General features: G+C 36.7%; 1 non-coding gene across 1 annotated transcript; it reads right to left on the bottom strand.

Moving 5' to 3' along the window:
• Positions 1 to 2,251: 2,251 nt before the first annotated feature.
• Positions 2,252 to 2,379, bottom strand: LOC128548132 (U11 spliceosomal RNA). Its single transcript, XR_008366896.1, has one exon. It is a non-coding gene; the product is annotated as a U11 spliceosomal RNA (small nuclear RNA).
• Between the last annotated feature and the right edge of the window lie 3,121 nt (positions 2,380 to 5,500).

Here is a 5,500-nt window from a genome sequence, read left to right as displayed (position 1 = left end):
GAGTCAACTGCTGTCTCCGCTACAGCCGTGCGCTGGGAAACAATGTTTTAAGTATGATAAGTCATTAAAGAAAAATGAAACAAATAATTAATTGTCCATGTGATATTTTATATTCACCTTGATTCCGACTAATGTTTCTTTCCTTCAATTCAGGAGTGTTATTTTCACGGAAGAAAGACCTAATCACAGCTGGAAATTCTCCTGAATTTAGATTAAGAGAACGTTTCACAACTAGAAATTGAATTTTGGTGCAAACGAAATACGTTATTCCATGGGAAAGAACGACTCATAACGTCGATTCTGTTTACATTGCAGGATTCTAATTCCTTAAGCTTAAAGTTAAACAAGCATACTTCTGCACAAAGCTTCAAATCCTCAACAGGTACAATTTTGGGACTCTGTAAATGTTATAAAATGTAATTACTCCAAACATCAATGGCTTTCAATTACAGGAAATTGCGTACAGACCAGTGAAATGCCCTGTGTAATTTGAATCCAAATGTATCTTTACGGACAAATATTTGCACCAGCAGACATAAAATCGCCTGGGAATCGGGAAGAAGTTTCTGCAGAATAAGTAGATTGCTATTATAGCAAAAGCGGAAATCGGCAGTTTTGCCTATTTAAAGATTAAATCAAGCCACAGTCCATATTGATTGTTACTTATGACCGTGATGTACCCGTACCGTTGAATAATTGCTCGTTGACGGGAAATTGCACCACTGTTTACTTTATTTTTACTTTAAGCAAAATATTTTTTGTGCTCACTTTCCTTTGTGATAACAAAAGATCAATAAGATATTTCTGAGCTGTTGCTGCGTTAGCGTCTATCGAAATATATTTGCAATCGGAAGTTACGTCTGGACAGCAGGCCACTTTAGATTTGTAAACACCTGAGTCTGTCAATTTTTGCATTAGTTCTTTTTTTAAAAAAAAAAAGCTGTTTATATTTTCCATTGTGGGTCACAAATGTATGGCAGATGTCGGTAGTAAACTCACAAATTGTAACCTTGATCCATAGGATATTTCTTCTCCCTGTCGAACAAACAAGGAAGTTATGTAAAACGTCTAAACATCTGTAGGTCTTATTACAAGACGCTTACAAAGTTACTGTCGTAAGAACCAACGTCTGAATTAACATTGACTTTTGTTCATTTGCATTTACCCCTAGGACTTCAATTTCTGAACTATTCTGATAATTTGTTAAAAGGTTTCATCAATAAGATTGCGGTCATGTCGTAGCGCAGTAACAAATATTCTTATATATTGTATCGTTAATTTGGTGGCAAACCCTCCCTCCTAGTATCTGTTTTGCGTTATTGCATGCAACCTTCCTTTTATTAGGGAACACAAAAGAACTTTTAGATACGCCTACTTTTGATAAGAAAACAAGTCAATTAAGATTATTATAAAATACATGTACGGTAATTTGATAAAAGCAAGACAATTTTGAAGTAATGGTGGTTTTCGAAGCGTCTGCAACATGTTATAACATTGCACACTATATATATTTCGTATGAGAAGAACTACAACTCCTAGTGCACAGCAGACAATGGCCGCTCTTCAAGTATATGTATCACATAAAAAAGACCAAGTGGTCCTACTATATATGAAATACATGTCCACATGTGACACAGAGGATGCTGCGCGCTCCAGGCGATTTGAAAATGATAATATATATAACATCTACATGTGTAACCAGTGTACAAAAGCCCTACGTACGTGATCAACATATTAAAGGTTATTGGACTTTCGTTATGTGGTGACTTTTTCAACTGAAACATCCAATATAATTATTTTGAAGAGTCTGCGAAATGGTCCGAAAATTATCCGGGTATTTAGCAAAACTTAAATTTGCTCGCAGGTTTAATTACTCTTTTTAATCAGTGCTGATCAAAATAAAAGAAATGGTACTAGATTGATTGTTTTGTTTCGAATTTACAGAATTGGAATTATTAGATTTCTTTGCTAACAAATGACCTCTTTTTCAGAATGATATGTTGTGAACGTGCGCAGGGGTTTTTCAAAATTTTGTATAATTATGTCCCATTTTCTTCTCAAGACAGATACTCAGAGCTAAGAGGAATTAAAGTGAGAGAGTAGAAATTCACAAAAATATTGTAAAAAGAATATAAAAGATTAAGTAGTCGGGAGCCTAACTCGTTCGCGTGCACACGAGATTTTTACAGGTCTTTCTGATTGCAAACGATGTAGTTTGTGTGTTAATTTTCTGGGATGTCATTTATTACACTAGGGCGCCAGGCCTTTTGAGCACCAGCTGCCACAGTTTACAGAAATTATGCCTCCGAAATCTCTTGCTGGTGATTCCGCCCAATGTCCGTGAAGACACTGAGTAACATTGCGTCAAAGGCCCTTTTTATCAATTTCGCCTTACACGCGGTATATATATCAAGAGCTAAATTAAAATACACCAGTTTTCTAATAGTAAAACACAAACTTAAAAGAATGTAAATTGTTAAGGAATAATAATAATTATTAAAATTTACATAAAATTAAAATATTTTAATCGCTTTATGTTATAAAATACTGTACATTAGTTATAAATAGATAATTAAAGGGAGGTAATATGAGTGTTTAAATTGACTCACGAAACATTTTTTTTTGTGACATTCTTGTGATTCTCGATGCATAACCTCTGTCAGCTCGTGTATGAAAATAGTATCTGCGAAACTCGTATTAGCATAATTTTTATTCGAATAAACAGAAATACGATCGTTGCTAATATATCGATCGCGACGCCGTTAAATTAAGAAATAATAAGTACCCAAGCGTGGTTTATCGTAGAATAACCCGAGTTTTGAGTTCTAATGCGTAAGAATATATCAAGAAGGCCGTACAGGGCCACAGGAAGGGGAGTGTGTGTGTGTGTGTGTGGGGGGGGGGGGGGGGGGGGCACAGGGGACAGGGGGCCCGGGCCTAATAATTTCACCGACTATGGTAATTACCTTATAAATACCCCTCATCACACCAAGCTCGTTTTCAGTACGTTCTAAAAATTGTAGCCGAACGAGCTCAGACTGTGTGGCAACGGAACAGACGTAGTATCGACGTTCTACAGTCTGTCTAAGAACTTTATGGACTGGCTCGGACGGGGTTAAACGGGAATGGTGCAAAAATTTCTGCCGATCATTCCGTCCTACAGTTAGACGGACTGACAATTTTAACGTACTTAAAACGAGATGGACGTACTAAGAACTGAACCGCCGTACTTCGTTCGTACTAGAGACGTACGTGGTATGACGTAATGCAATCGGGGGTCAATTTAAGTACGTGTGCACACCGACCGGATCCGTTTGTAGCTCGTTTAACCCGTTTACAGAAAGACAACTCGACCAAATTATATCCTTAGTGCGTCGTCGTTATTCCGTCTGAATACGATCAAAATAAAATACTAAGTTTGCAGTACGTTTCAAAACAGTTCTAAGAGTTTATTATAAGGATCTTACATGCCCGGTGCCTGTGTAAGACGGGGTTTTCCCTACCCGAGGGACAGTGTGGAATGAAAAACCGAGCGTTAGCGAGGTTTTTTATCCATGCTGTCCCGAGGGTAGGGAAAACAGCTGTCTTACACAGGCAGACATGTTAGATCATTTTTCTTGCCTATCACATTCAAAATAGATCGTGGAGACAAATGGGTTTGGGTATTTCCTGACATTATTTATAAAGTTTATGACGTCACAATGGTGCCAGTACTATGTGACGTCACCTTAGTGCACGCTATTTTAGACAAGGTTTTTCCCTAAGGAAAGACAGGAATATATGTCCCCGGCGCGTGCTCGGATAAATGTATACTTTCCCCGCTGGGTAGGCAAGAAAATACGTTCTCACTACGCTCCGCACGTTTTTAGTACGTTTAGTACGTTTATTCACAGTTCCTACAACGTCGATCCCGTCTGCCGTACAATTACACAAGTTAGGGTATGAATACATGCCGTTGTCGCACAGATTCAAGATTCGGGCACAAGGTTTAGCCAAGTTTATGCATTTTGGGTTCTGACTCTGTCCTCCTTCATCCTCGGACTTGGAGACAGATCGTCAGAAGGTGCAGGGAATAAATTACGACGCTCATCTCTCGACTTTCACGTTCAGGGGATGACTCAGGAGACTATGTATCGGCTTTTGTTAGACATTGGTCTTTTACTAACCCTTCGTTGAGATTATTTACTTTAACTTCTGTGGCACCTGCCTTGATCTTTGCTTCTTCAAATATATTTTCATTGATTCTGAAATTTTGAGTAAAATATTGGGTTTTATGAAGTAGAAAACTCGGCTATTTTTATTAACATTGTAGATAATTTCCTCTTAAGGAGGTAGGTTACCTTTATATTTGTATGTGCGCATGTCCAACCGGAAGCTAACGTGACGATTTACGACGACGTTTACGATAAACTAAATGTGTTTGTATATTCATTCTTCTGAAAACAAATCATAGACCTGTATTTGATCTGACGCTTTATGGTTTAATAATGCAGAAATAATGAATAAATTGCCGCAGAAACGCTTCAAAACAATGTTTTGTTTGTTTGTTTTGGGTTTAACGCCGTTTTTCAACAGTATTTCAGTCAGGTAACGGCGGGCAGTTAACCTAACCGTGTTCCTGGATTCTGTACCAGTACAAACCTGTTCTCCGCAAGTAACTGCCAACTTCCCCACATGAATTATCAGAGGTGGAGGACTAATGTTGCCTTAAAATGACGTCATTGACGTCATGACGTTACGTGTCAGTTACCGCGCAAAATTAATAGCTTTTATCTTGAAAGAAGGTAATTCTGTGCATTTTCTTTATTCAAACTATTTTCAAGTAACCATTATTTGCTGAAATATTTTTATGAATCTTTTGCTCTGAATAATAATCAATATTTTGCTTCTTTTATGTAGTTATATTGAATTGTTATGCGGAATGTAAGAAAATGGATGATGGTAACCAATGTTATTTGGAATATAGTTGGGTGAGAGGTTACTTGTTACGGCCATTTTCAAATAAAAAATCTAGCAGTTTGATTTGTAATACCTATTTTACAGGTTCCGTTGATAATTTGTTACTTATATACTAAAACTAAGATCTAAAATTGTTCAAATTTCAGTAGAAAATTGTGGTTTCTTGAATTGAATTGATGTTACCATGGAAACGAAGCCCGTGACCTATGTATCTAAATGTAAAATTCAAAAGCGTTGACACTAGTCTATTTAAGAAACACAGCTTCGGCTTTTTATTTTCATTTCAACAATATCCATGAGAATAAAAGTAGCATGCTGAACGATTTTTCCATGAAAAATGCCAGACGAAGGGTACTGCTGTAAGTATTCTAAGCTTAGAAATTTGTTTGAATAAATGCAGATAACACGAAGATATAACTTACGTTAGAAATAATACGTTTTAAAGCTACATCAACTAGAAAGATATAGAGGATATTACATGAGTGTCTTTTCATATTGAATTTATTAAACGAGTTGGATAAAATGATAAAATGCGAGGCTC

This window comes from Mercenaria mercenaria, chromosome 1 (assembly GCF_021730395.1).
Source record: "Mercenaria mercenaria strain notata chromosome 1, MADL_Memer_1, whole genome shotgun sequence".
NCBI classification, from domain to species: domain Eukaryota; kingdom Metazoa; phylum Mollusca; class Bivalvia; order Venerida; family Veneridae; genus Mercenaria; species Mercenaria mercenaria.
This window is presented reverse-complemented; position numbering and strand designations above follow the sequence as displayed.